Genomic DNA, 14342 nt, shown 5'->3' on the forward strand with positions numbered 1-14342 from the left:
AAGAAAGCCCATAAAGCGGAACATGCACACAAACTCTCTGTCCCAACGTCTGAATGAAGCAACCAAGTCAAGTTGATCCCCTTGGCATGTATGAACTGGGCTCATAACAACAACAAAAACTTGATTTGAGTCAACAAGAGACGATGACGACGATGACCGTTGTTGGGAACAGAAAGGGAAAATCTCCTCGCACTCGGATCGGGCTGTGGAGGAGCAAAAAAGAACTCCGAACCACTCACTCAGACCCTTGCACAGTGGTTTGAAGGTGGCCAAAACATCAGAAATCAAAATAGTTTTCTGTAAACGATATATTCGTGGCTTTCTCTATACTTCTGTATTTTAAGTCCAAAGTTTGCAGAAAATTCCTTGGATTTTGAATTTTATATAACTCTTTGAGTGGGGGCGTCCCTTAGCCGAGTGGTTAAAGTCCGTGGGTACAAAGTAAAACCATGCTGTCCAAGGTGTCTGGGTTCGATTCCCGGTCGGTTCAGGATCATTTCGTAATTTCCTTGACTTCCCTGGACATAGAGTGTCATCGTACTTGTCACACGATATACGAATGCGAGAAAGGCAACTTTGGCAAAGAAAACTCTCAATTAATAACTGTGGAAGTGCTCATTTAACTCTATGCTTAGAAGCAGACACTGTCGCAGTGAAATTACGTCCTCAAGAAGTCAAGGAGAATAAGAAGAAGAACTGTTTGAGTGGACCTTTCATACTCCATAAACCATTAGCTTTTTGTGCATTCAAAGAGAACCTAGCTCTCTGCGCTCCACACCTTTAAATACCAATCGGTTCCCAAGTGAACACTATATTTGTAGGGTTGTTGTCCGGCATTCTTGCAACATGCCCAGACAACCAGAAATCGCATGAAAGTTCACGTTTCAACTCGTTTATTCATACTAATTACATCGGATTGATGAGTTTCCTCGCATAAAACACTTCTTTTCTGAGTTAATTTGTACATTTTGCTTCGTCCCGTACACTCGTACAAAGTAAGTCGAATCAATCCGTAGCAGCTGTCAAATCAACATTTGTTATCATAAGTCAAGTCGCATAAGATCACAGGTTAGTTCGGTAGAATATTTATACACTCGCATTTAATGTTAATATTCATCACATAATTAATGCACGCATATCGCCTCCACATTTGTACGTAGTAGGCCTTTTCGCAACATCTTATGAGTGAAATTTTGCACATACAAAGCCTCCAGGTGATTTCGTTATACGTACATTTTGGTTGTCTGGGATGCCCTTCTGGGTTCATACTGTTTTGTGCCACATACCGTTCTCCTGCACACAACTGTAGATCATCCTAAGAACCCGAAGTACGCAAAAAAAAAACCCGAGAGCTTGCAGAACCTCCCAGAGTATAGCCCTCGTTTAATGCCCGTATAGGACTACCGGTTTTATAAGCGTCTTGTACATGGTACATTTGGTTCGAGGTGTAACTTCTTTGACCGCAGCTTCTTCTGGAGCCCACACAGCTAAACATATGTTGTAAATTTAAGTTCATGCAAATATTTGGAGCGTCATAATAAACTGAAATGTCAACGACAAATCGCTTATTTTTCAATCAAATTGTACTTTAAATTTACACGATCTTGTAACGTTCAAGCATCTTTGGTTGAAAACTAAACGAAATGTCGTAAAAATAGATGAATTTGGTTTATTTTACTCTATGCCTCAGTTTACACTTCATTAGAATTCAAATATTTTTATCTGTGCATAGTTTGCCCAACTTCCACTGACAATGCACCAAGGATCCAATATTGATGAATTCATCGAACACCTCAAAGGCAGCGTCCATTAATTATGTAACGCTAAAATTGGAAATTTTCGACCCCCTCCCCCCCCCCTCCGTAACGTTTTTTGTACGAAAAATTTTAAATTTTTGTATGAGTCGTAACGCTTGAGCCTACTCCCCCCCTCCCCCTAGAGCGTTACGTAATTTATGGATGCCGCCAAATGTCTTCTCTTCTATCGGAACCCATTTCAAGCGCGTGTACAAGTCTCCCACCTTTTCAAATGTTTGACTGACAATTTTCATTGCATCCGCGAAGCAAACGAATTGACTTGATCGGTTGAAAATCGTACCCAGGCTGTTGAAGCCGGTACTCCTACTCCTTATAACTTCTTCTAGCGCAATATTGAACAACAGGCAAGTCCATAAACTTTTTTATAGTCCCCGATGCAATTCAAATGAAGTGAAATGTTCGCTTAAATCCGTCGTACAATTTTGCAATCCTCTCATCGTCGTCTTGTAAGTTTCTCGAAAAGTTGTTCTCGTCCACGTTTTGTCGCAACTAAATCGATGAAATGGTGAAGACATTTTTGAACGATGCTAAATAGTGAAGATCTGGTTCGTTGTTGATCGGCCGTCAACGAAGCCGGTTCGATAACTTCTCACGAACTTGTTTACCGCAGGTGAAGACGCAAGAACAATCGAACTTGTCGCCTTTCTTGTATATGGGGCATATTATCCCTTCCTCCTACAGTAGCTGATCTCTTTCCCAAATTGTGTCTATTAGCCAGTGTAAACGAATGACCAGCTTCTCCGGGCCCTTCATTATGAGTTCAGCCCCGAAACCATCCTTGTCAGCAGCGTTTTTGTTCTTGCGCTGGGCAATCACACCCTTTTTTTTTTGTTTTTTACAAGGGGGAAATCTGCAAACAGATCCCCTGAGAAGATAACTCAGGGAATGCGGGGATGACGCACCAACGACGACCCGCTAAAACCAGCCTATGCACTGTGCATGAGCAATTCATTTAGAATTGCTCAAGTGGTGAACAGTGCATCGACATGACCCTTGGACTCAGACCCTCATCTCCCCGGAACCACCTTACGGTATTTCTTCGGGAAGGGACCAGTGCATATAGCACAACACGTGTAGCAGAAGTAGCCTAGGCAAACTGCTTCTCCTAGCCGACTTAAACAATGTTACAAGGGACCAGCCTCGGCAGGGCTAATCCTCTGCAGCCAACTCTTGGTCGGCGCGCCATAGACGCTGCAATTCTAACATAATGTGAGTGACAGCCGTAGTTACTGCATTCCAGCACTCGGCATCCGCACACATTCTCTCTATAGTATTGTCGGGGGACGTGTCCCCTCCGCATGTAGTGAGCATGCGACCTCTCACAACAATGAAACGGGGGCAATCGAACACGACATGCTCCGCTGTTTCCTCTACACCAGCACAATCGGGGCACGCAGGAGATTCTGAGTGCCCGAACCTATGCAGGTACTGTCTATAGCAACCATGTCCTGACAGAAACTGCGTCAGGTGGAAGTGCACTTCCCCATGGCTTCTACCATACCAATCTGACACATTTGGTATTAGTCGATGGGTCCATCTACCCTTAGTGGAGTTATCCCATTCCTGCTGCCAGCTTCTGAGCGTTTCCTCTTTACACGTGTCGCGGACTCCTCTGGTACCCCTTTGGTTGAAGCATTGAACATCTTCCTTGATGATGAGCCCGATGGGCGTCATCCCGGCTATGATGCACACGGTCTCTTTAGATACCGTCCGGTATGCACTTGCTACTCTTAAGCACATTATCCTGTACGTGCTTTCCAACCGCTTTAGGTTTCTGTTCGTTCTAAGCGCTTTTGACCAGATTGGTCCTCCATACCTTAGTATGGATAGCGCCACGCTTGCCAGCAGCTTGCGTTTGCTGGCAATTACAGCAGAGCTGTTAGACATCATCCTCGAAAGCGCCGCTATAGCCGTAGATGCCCTTTTACAGGCATATTCAACGTGGCTAGCGAAGCTCAGCTTGTCATCGATCATTACCCCAAGATGCCTAAGGGATCGCTTGGACTCTATGGTGCAATCACCTACCGAGATAAGCGCCTGTTGCTCGGACTTGCGGTTGTTGACCACCACCACCTCAGTCTTGTGACGGGCCAGTCCTAGTTTCCTAGACTTCATCCATTCCTCAACCAGGGAAATAGAGTGCGCTGCTGTCAACTCTACTTCCTCCATCGATTCACCATAGACCACTAGGGTGATATCGTCGGCGAAGCCAACAATCTTAACACCCGTCGGAAGGGGCAGCCTCAGTACGTCATCGTACATCGCATTCCATAACAGCGGGCCCAGGATTGAACCTTGAGGTACTCCCGCGGTAATTCGAACGCTTTTCTGCCCCTCCTCTGTGTCATACAGCAGAATCCTACCATCAAAATAGCTTTCTAGAAGCTTACACAGCTGCACCGGTACCTTGAGGCGGTGAAGCGCGTGTGCTACTGCTTCCCAGCTTGCGCTGTTGAACGCATTCTTCACATCCAGAGTGACAACCGCGCAGTAACGGATGCCGCTCCTTTTATGCTCGATTGCCACCTCAGCTGTTTGAACGACCGACTGGATGGCGTCCAGAGTAGATTTACCTTTTCTGAATCCAAACTGGTTGTTGGACAGGCCGTCCGCACTCTCCGTATACGGTACTAGTCTGTTGAGAATCAACTTCTCCAATAACTTGCCAGTCGTATCTAGTAGACAGATTGGTCTATACGCCGACGGGTCACCTGGTGGTTTCCCCGCCTTTGGTAGTAGCACCAATTTCTGTCGCTTCCATACATCCGGGAAGATTCCTTGATCAATGCAGCGTTGCATCGTGGTTCTGAACATGTCCGGATCCGTGTTCACTGCCGCTTTTAAGGCAACATTCGGGATACCATCGGGTCCCAGTGCCTTGTTTGACGCGAATGATTTCACGACTTCTGCCAGCTCTTCGTTCGTCACTCTCGCCACTTCTTCTCCTTCATCTGCCGCATACGGCGCTGGGGGCCATGGGCTTATGGGATGGTGCGGGAAGAGTACATCGATTATCGATCGCAGCAACTCGGGCGATTTCTCTTGGGGCGCTATGGCTCCTTTGGTCTTAGCCATTACCACTCTGTAGGCGTCACCCCATGGACTAGAATTGGCACTCTCGCATAGACTTTCAAAGCATGCCCGTTTTCGACTCTTGATTTCCTTTTTGAGAGCCAACTTTGCCTCTCTGAATGCTGCACCGCGTTCCTCTCTTTGTGCTTCTGTGCGTGCGCGTTGCATTCTTCGTCTAGCCCGAAGGCAGATTGCTCGAAGATTTGCAATTGATTCGCACCACCAATACACTGGTGGCCTGTTCTCTCTAGGAGGGGCTTTTCTCGGCATGGAAGCATCACACGCTCGTGATATCATAGCAACTAGCTCTTCACCGTTTAGGTCCAGAGTGTTTCGTTCGCGCCTCAGGGCTTCAGTGAATACTTCGCCGTCGAAGCGCGCTGTTTTCCATCTTTGGGCTTGGGTCGAGTTACATCGCGCTGCCTTCTGCCCGCCTGGTATTATACTATAGCGAATCGATTGATGATCGCTATGAGTATAACCGTCATCAACGCGCCAGTTCATGGTACCTAAAAGGTTAGGACTACAAAACGTCACGTCGATAATCGATTCTGCACCATTTCTGCGGAAGGTACTCACTGTACCCACATTTGCCAGCTCTACATTTGATGCGGCCAGGGATTCCAACAATAGCTGGCCTCTTTGATTGGTGCAGCGGCTACCCCACTCCACTGCTCATGCATTTAAGTCGCCAGCTATCACTACTGGCTGCCGATTAGCTAGTTCGGCCATCATCCTGTCAACCATGTGGGAAAATTCCTCAATCGACCACCTTGGGGGCGCGTAACAACTGCAATAGAACACGCCGTTGATTTTTGCTATCGCAAAACCGTCATTTGAGCTAGAGACTACTTCTTGGATTGGGTATCGTCCTGTCGTCCCTATAGCTGCTAGCTGTTGAGACCTATCCGCCACCCAGTTCCCGTTGTTGGCTGGTATGCGGTATGGGTCCGATAATAACACCACGTCAGTCTTGGTTTCCGAGACTGACTGCCAAAGCAGCTGCTGGGCTGCATCACAGTGGTTTAAATTTAACTGTGTTACTTCCGTTTTGGCTGCTTTGATACTCCGCTTGTGCCCGGACATTTGGGTCCGCCCGTTAAGTGTCCGTTGTCTGCTCTGTCGACACATATTAGGCACTTAGCGATTTGCTTACAATCGCTTGCCCTATGGCCTTCAGCGCCGCATTTTCTGCACATTTTACTTCTGTCGGGACCATTGCAATTCCACGACTTATGGCCCTTCCCGAAACACTTGAAGCAAACTTCAGGAGGCTGTTGTATGCTCAGCAGGTAAACCGACCAGCCTACCTTGAGTATGCCCAAACTCTTTGCTTTGTTGGCCTCTGCGACCGGCAGCCTGATCGCCGCCACCTGGGTGCCCTGCGGGCCCTTTCTAAGGTGGATGGCCTTACTGGCTACGTCGATGTCACACTGCTCTTTGAGGGCAGCCGAGACCTCCGCTGCATCGGTGACCTCATCCAGATTTTTACACTGGAGAGTCGCTTCAGCAGTAAGGGATCTTACATCAACCTCGTCACCAAGTACTTCTTGTGCCAGTTGCTTATAGACTGCACCCTTTTCCTTGGCGTCCTTCTTTAAGACTAGGATCATTTCACCAATCCTAGTTCGCCTGTGAAGGAAAACACTTCGGTCTGACACGACCTAGTGTCTTTTTGGCCTTCTACCTTGCCCAGTTGTTCCTTGGCATTCTCGTAGTCCTGCTTTGCAGCTAGGACTGATTGTCGCAATTTCAGTAGACTTGTTTTCAAGTCTTTGCTGATATTTGTTTTGCTTTTAACATATTCGATGATGACATCAAGTTGCTCAGCAGCTACCTGCATTTTAGGGAGGTACTCCCTATTGCGATCCATGGCCTCGATTAGTCCCGGGCCATCGGTCACCACACATGTTGCAGTATCGTCACAGTATCTAGGCTTTTGCCCACACTGTTTTCAATAAAGTTGGTCGCCTCCTTCCTTGGCGGGAACCTTAGCCGGTTACTGATAGGTCCAGAAGCCTCTCCTTCACATTCCGCTAGTTGTTTGTTTTGGTTGATCATCTCTTATGGGTCCCCCTAAGAGCCGCTATCCATCTCCGCTGGAATAGTCGCCTTTATAATCCCATGGTTATCTATGCAAGCAGGGAGGCCATGCTAGGGTTGACATAGTCCTTTATGGGGTACTATGTTCAGAGCCGGATCGGCGCAGGTCAGGTAATGGCATCTGAGCCTACTCCCGCCCAGTTGGAACAACCAGGCGACGGATTTGGAACGTACTCTAAGGCCTGCCACGGTTTTACGGGACGGGGGCAGCCTGCGCCATTAATCTACCTCGGAGTGGGTGTTGGTTGATTTCCATCACTGCGGACGATGACATTTACTTCGTTGTCTTGACTCTCTTTGCCTGCGTTCTGAGCACCATTCGGGCGTTCGTCGAAGTATTGCTTTTAACTTTCGATTACCTCACGATCACCTTTATGAATCTGATACTGCTGTTCGATCTCCTCGTATCTACTTCTTTTCTCCCGAAAGAAGCAGGTCTGGTTTTGCCGTTTCCGTCTATAACATTCCACATTCTGTTCTCTGATGCTTCATAATCACCCGCGATGCATTCTTCTCCTCCATCCTACGGTGAACCAACGTTCCGTCGACTTCGTCTCACCCTCAGCTTCATCGTAGATGGGTGCTTTCACTGTACTCCAGCAGTCCTCAAGAGAGGCTTTATCAAGCTCACTCTCTTCCAGAAACGCAGATTCAACATACTGCGCGTATGCAGATGCGGTTGTCGGTACTGGACATTTTTCATGACAGATAGGTTTTGGCGCAGTTTAAGGTGAAGATGAATCGAAGCTAAACTTCAAATTTTCAAGAACTGGAGAACCGAAAACCCGTTTGAGAGAATCGAAAACCCCAGCTAGTGGCAAATCGATTAAGTTTTCAGCTTAACCCTCTAATACCCAACCCCGCCTTTAGACGGGGTACACTTTGGAATTTTGTGTATTTTTTCGTAGCTCGGAAATCAAAATGATTTTATTTTTGGCTTATACCTTGACTCATAACACGCATATAGGAAAAGTTTTTTATGACTTTTGAAACTTTTTTGTATTTTTAGAAATTGTTTGAAAAATTACATTCTTGTATAACCTACAAATGCCTGGGCTTCATTAAACGTGTAATATAAAAAATCGTACCTTTTATATTTTTCTACGATCAACCTATCACAAACGAAGAGCCAGGTGGTAATAAAATCATTTCAAACCTGTTTTTCCGTTAGTTACACGGAAAATAAAATACGCTCCGAAAAAAAAATTAAAAATTCAATATTTTTAAAAATACCGTAACAATTAAAATTTTTATTATAGCCAAAAATCAACAACTAGAAAAAGCTTCAAGAAAAAATGAAAAAAGCTAGGGATGTTCAAAAATAAAAATTATAAAAATCAAAAACCAAAATTTAAAAATTTGCGAATAAAAATTAATAAATGCCCAAAACGTGTTTAGAACGATTTTAGATAACGAAAAATAATACTTAAATCGAAAATAAAAATTTGGGTATTAGAGGGTTAAACGGTTGTATGGTTCTCCAGATTTGTGCTCTTGAGAATTTGGCTTCGATTCATCTTCACCTTAACCATCACCAGATTATGGTCAGAGCCGATGTAAGTGCCACGATAGGTGCTGACGACGTTTATGTAAGAGAAGTGCTCTTCATCAAAAAGATCGTGGTCGATTTGAGATCTGGCCTGCTGTGGTGATATCCAGGTGTATCGGTATAGAAGGCTGGGCCGGAAGTAGGTGGTAATCATGGCCATATTCTTGCAGTCAGTTGTCGTTGTGAGTAGAGGTACATATATCTCAGGAGTACATAACTCTGCTAACGTTCTAACGAGTCTCCAGTCAAACCGTCTCTCAGCTCATTGGAATCTCTTCAGCTCACCGGAAAGTCGTCATCGTCTTATCGGAGATTTTTTAAAGATCATGCAAGAATATGTCGCTTGAATTCTTTGAACCATGGTTTAAAAAATTATCTGCTAAAAATCTCTCTATAATTTTCACAAATAATCTTCCGAAAAGTTTCCATTAAGAACTCGTGATAATTCGCTAAGGGTCTTGCTCGAAATTCATGAAGAGTGTAAATTATTTCATAGTTCTAGCATCCACAATGGACCTGTTCATATTTCATAAATGTCTGTAAATCTTCCGGTATTCTGAATTTTCATGCAAAAACAACGTCTGGTCAAATTTGATAAATATTACGGTAAGCTTCAAGTTAAAAATGTGTTTTTGGGCTTATTTCAAGGTTTGAAAAATCATAACTAACATGTGTGAAATCAAATCCACTTGCTATTACCACTAATTAAAAGCTAATTTTATTCTGTTAAAGTTTGTCGAAGACGCTAATAAGATTAAATTGAGTTTTAACATTGTTTGATCCAGATTTGTTCGCCCCAGTACCCGGGAATCACAGTTTTCTGAATATATATGGTATAGAAAACACACATTGACATTATTTCTTCAAGTCCTAATCAACGGGAATCAAACAAAATAAATCTATGAATTCATTGACCGTCAACTGCTTACATGTTGCTTGAGGCAATTAATTACAAAAAATGCTCAAAGATCGAACCTAGCATCGCAACCTGATGAAAGTTAAATCGTGCATGACATATGTACCGACGAATGAATGGATTGAACAAGTTAGCATTGCTTTTTTTCCAAGTGATGATTGTTTTGATCGAATTTCACTGACCATTCAGAACGATTTTAAAACAATCATCATCATCGACTGAGAAAAGGCAGTGCTAACGTGATCATTTTTTAAATTCTTAGAAGCTCCCGGTGGTGCTTTTGGCTCACTCACTGCCGATTTACAAATGTTCTACATAATTACCTATTTTATACAATTTATTTTCGTAAAATAAATGGTATTTTTTTTTAAATGATAACTTTGAACGGGATTGACTTTTAGATATGCAGGTGTGGTTTTTAGAGAAAATACTCCCCGTAAATAGAAATTTTCAAGAAGCTCGAGACATAAACCTCAACCAAACTAAGTTAAAACTTGCTGCAATCATAAAATCGTGTTCACAAAAGTTCGTAGAATTGGATAAACTACTATGTACAGGTATTTCCGATAAGTTTTGGTGATCCTTTCGGTAGTTACAGTCAGTGATATAAGTTAGTTACCAAATGCTGTTTTTCCATACAAAATGCCCAAGTTTGGGGTGCTGTATCTCAGCTTCTGGTAGTCCGAATTGGCTGAAATTTGGATGACGAACTACAAATAACTTGAAGTTTGGCCTGTAAGGAAATTATTACATTGCAGTCATTTTACATAGAGTTTCAGAGGGTTGTTCAAAGGGAAAAGTAAGTAACCGAGAGACTTTTTAATTTGATTCGAAAATGGTAAGTCGTGGAAATAGCGATAGAATTCTGTGAAAATATTCCAAGGATCATAGCTTATGTTTTAGTATGAGCCCAAATGATTCTATTAATCACATCAGCGTCGTCAAACATCGACTGAACCTGAAGATTTGTGATATAGTATGCAACGCATCCTAAACTTTCTATGTGGCTGAAGTCGATATCTGAATAACGACATTATACATAGATTTTGGGATAGATGCCATTCTTACTGCTTTTTGGTATTGAGACATTTTTTTCCAAATTCGAAATATCTTTGACATTTCCCGGCGATCGCCAAGCAGAAAAAAGCAGGAGAAAACTTAATGAAATGAAAAATAAATCTGGACATCTCAGAAGAATCTTAAAATCGGGACTAGTTGTGAGCCACTCCTGTACTCCCAATTTGGAGTACAGACGCTCTAGGTTTGCAGAAGCAAACTCCCAATGCCCAATCAGCATATGACCAATGTTCCCGCCGGGTAGATCACCTTCGTGGTGCGTTACGGGGTAAGATCTACCAATTTAAGTCCTACCTTGTAGAGTGTCAATCCCGGAACAAAAATCCCGGGATTTGTCAAATTTCGGGATTTCCCATTTCCCGGGATTTTAGTTCTGACATCCCGGGAATCCAGGGATTCCCGAAATGTACGTAGAATTTGATGAAAACCAATAAATTTCAATGGAAAACTGACATTTGTCCGTACTATCAAGCCTTATTTAATAAAACAGAAAAGCATGATGAAAAAGAGAATTAAGACGCGTTCCGAATTATTTTCATGAAAAGAACAATTTACCTAGTAAGAAACACATTTTTTTGTCTAGTTGCAAAGTTTCTCTTCCCTTCAACATTAGCCGGTTTTATAATCCTAGGCTAATAAAGCAAATATGAAAGTGATGATGATGATATAGGTTACCATCTATTGTAGCAAGGTATCCATCGGTAGCAATGGCCTATTCTAACAAAACAATTTGTTCAAGATTGTATGACTATTCGTATTCAATCATACTCCTGTCTGAAGGACCAAAAACGAATAGCGGACCCGTAAGCAGAGACACTTACGCGAAACCTGCAAGGAAAAGTAAGTTCACACGAACAGTCGTACAATCAAGCCCTTGCTTGTCAGAAAGACCCAATAGATGGGAAGAAGAGCCCACCCTTTTTCCACGAAATGTTAGCGATAGGAAGTTGACAGTTTCACTCTTCCTATCCATCTCGCTTCAATCGGGTGCCCTGATGGTCCCACCCAACCGAAAATGCATATAACATTGGAAATATAATCAAATAACACAAGTCATCATGAAAAGATCTCACCGGTTTTTTTATCCTTGTAGTATTTTGAAGCTAGTCGTCGCAACGATGTCACCGTTAGCTATAAAGTATCATTTATGCGAAACTGTTCAAAAACAGAGAAAAAAAAACAAACTTCCACTCCTCCGATAAAGCGATACGAAAATCAAATCCACTTGTTGGGCTTCTCAAACTGCACTGCCCGAAAACCGAAAAAAAAACTTCCATTCCGGCGAACCGAAAGCCAAAAAACACTTCTGCTATGCGAAAACTGTACCCGCTTGCTGGGCTTCTCCAAATGAAGATCGAACGGTAGAGTTGCCAAAATCGAACGGGCACTGTATTAAATTTGCAACACTCCAATTGAACACTACTGTACATGCCCAGTTTTCTAATCGTACCGTCATCTTGCTCATACCCGCTTCTCTTTCCCGCTTCCGAAAGATCACTTTAATCAGTTCTCGAAAACTTATTCATACAGACTCAAGTCAAAAAAGTATACAAACTTACTTTATCGATCCTACGTGTTAAGCAGGCGGAATTCTACACGTACCGCTCTGTACCAACTCAACTTTTCACTTTTAGAACGTTTAATTTCCGGATTTACAAAACGACGAAAGTAACATTTTCAACTTTCGCAACCTAACCACTACTTTCGCCGCCCCGCTGTATGGAGTGACAAAGTGACTTAACCACGAATCAAAACAAAACACTACTTGAGCCGATTTTACACTGGTAGAAAAACGTCGAAAGTAGCTGAATGAAACGGCTTATCATTTTCTTATTATTATTTTTGTGGGAAATAATAGAAACTACCTAGTTTTTGAACGTGAGCTGAGTGTATGCAAAATTTGAGCGAAGTACACGGCAAAAAAATGTTAAAACGGTGATTCATTTTAAAACAGTTTTAGAAGATAGATTGTGATTTTTCCTAATTAATTTTCTCAAAACCGTATAAAAGTTACTTACGTCGATTTGAAAAAGTAATCGAGAGTTGGTGTGCAAGCAAGCAAAAATTCTCCACACGTTCACCTCTCTCACCACACCACATCCACCCGTCCTACCTTTCACTACCACTACTACTGAGACCGCGTTCACTCATACACTAATCGCTTCCCCCGCGCATGCTGTCGCCAATCATTTTATTTTTTCACATCAATTCCGCTTTTTAAATTCTAAATTATTAACTTTTAATCCATCCTCGCGACTTTGCTCTTTTTTACGTTCGGATATGTATTTTTCGTCGATTTTACTTTGATATTTTTTGATATTTCCACATTTTTTCATTATTTGAGTACCACGTTAAAAATGCACAACCTTCCCTCAGCCAGTGCTCTTCTATGTTCCAATAAAGCAAATATGAAAGTACGCCTAAACTTCAGTCAATAATTTTGGGTAATTTTTTTTTTGCATGGTCTTCCACAATACCTTCAGTGATATTTAACTGTTTCTTTAGAATAGTTTTGATGACTTTTCAAGCGTTTGGAGTAAATTGTTTCAATATTATGACTTATTTTTTTACCATAATAATAATTTTTTACCATTCATGAGTGATATAGACTATTTGAAAAATCCCTAGCAAACCTGTAATTAGTTAAGATTTGTTTTGATTTTTGTTAAGTTACTTCATCGGAATAAGAAAGTCATACATAAAAAGTGATTTGTTATAATTAACATATTATCGTGGAAAGTTACATTATCTTTTTCTTTCATTGAAAAAACAATGTGTTGTTAAATATGTAATTTTATTTCAACCAAATTCTAGTTTTATTGAAAAGCTTAGATGTTTGTCCCGAATCCCGGGACGAGCCAAATGGCCGGGAAATGGACACTCTACTACCCAGGTAACCATAAGCCGTATATCGGGCTCGATCCCCCATATACGGCTTATATAGTGCTATTTAACGGCTTTTAAATGCCAATATTATATCAGCCGTAAATCAACATTTTGGCCCAATATACGGCTTAATGGTTACCGTGCGGGATCGAAATCCGTACACCTAAAAAATTAATCTAAATCCGTCTACTTCATACAAAACGCCTACTATTTGAATGAAGTGTATGGATTTTGAGCCTGTACGGATTTCGGTCCCCCACTGTACCTGGGTAGGTACAAAGTATTTGTTACTGGCAACAATTTTCGAAATTAGTTCTATTTTACCTAGCAGATAGTAAGACTCGAGATTTGCCAGTAAAGTTCAACTGAAGCAGGGGCAACAATCATGAGTATTAACTCAACAAGGAAAATACTGGTAATTCAAGGACTCTTGTGAATGTTGATTACATAAAAAACAAATTTTCTAGCTTGATTCGGTTTTGCTGCTAGTACAAAGCCCCTCTTTTCTAGTATTTTTCTCGGACTTATCTTAAAGCATAACAAGGATAGGACTAGAGGTACTCCACATTTTAGGGGCCCCCAAAAATATCGACAAACAAATCGGGAAAAATGGGCGAAATTTATGCAAATAAGCTCAAACAAAATTACTTAAACAAAATAATAGAACATTTCAAATGGAATATTGCTGACTTCACGAAAAACAAGAAGATTGAAAAAAAAAACTAATTGAACTTTAACACTTCACTTCATTTTGGCAAAAGAAAAAATAAAATACTAAAAATCATTAGTAAGGCGTGCAAATACCTTTAAAATCTAATATGTTGCTTATCTTGACAGATAGGTCTATCGGAATCGACTTACAGACTTCTTCAGTGTCGAGTGCTTGACACTAAACAAGTCTGTAAGCATTTTTGAACGTTAT

The sequence above is a fragment of the Aedes aegypti genome, chromosome 1 (genome assembly GCF_002204515.2).
Source record: "Aedes aegypti strain LVP_AGWG chromosome 1, AaegL5.0 Primary Assembly, whole genome shotgun sequence".
Classification (NCBI taxonomy): domain Eukaryota; kingdom Metazoa; phylum Arthropoda; class Insecta; order Diptera; family Culicidae; genus Aedes; species Aedes aegypti.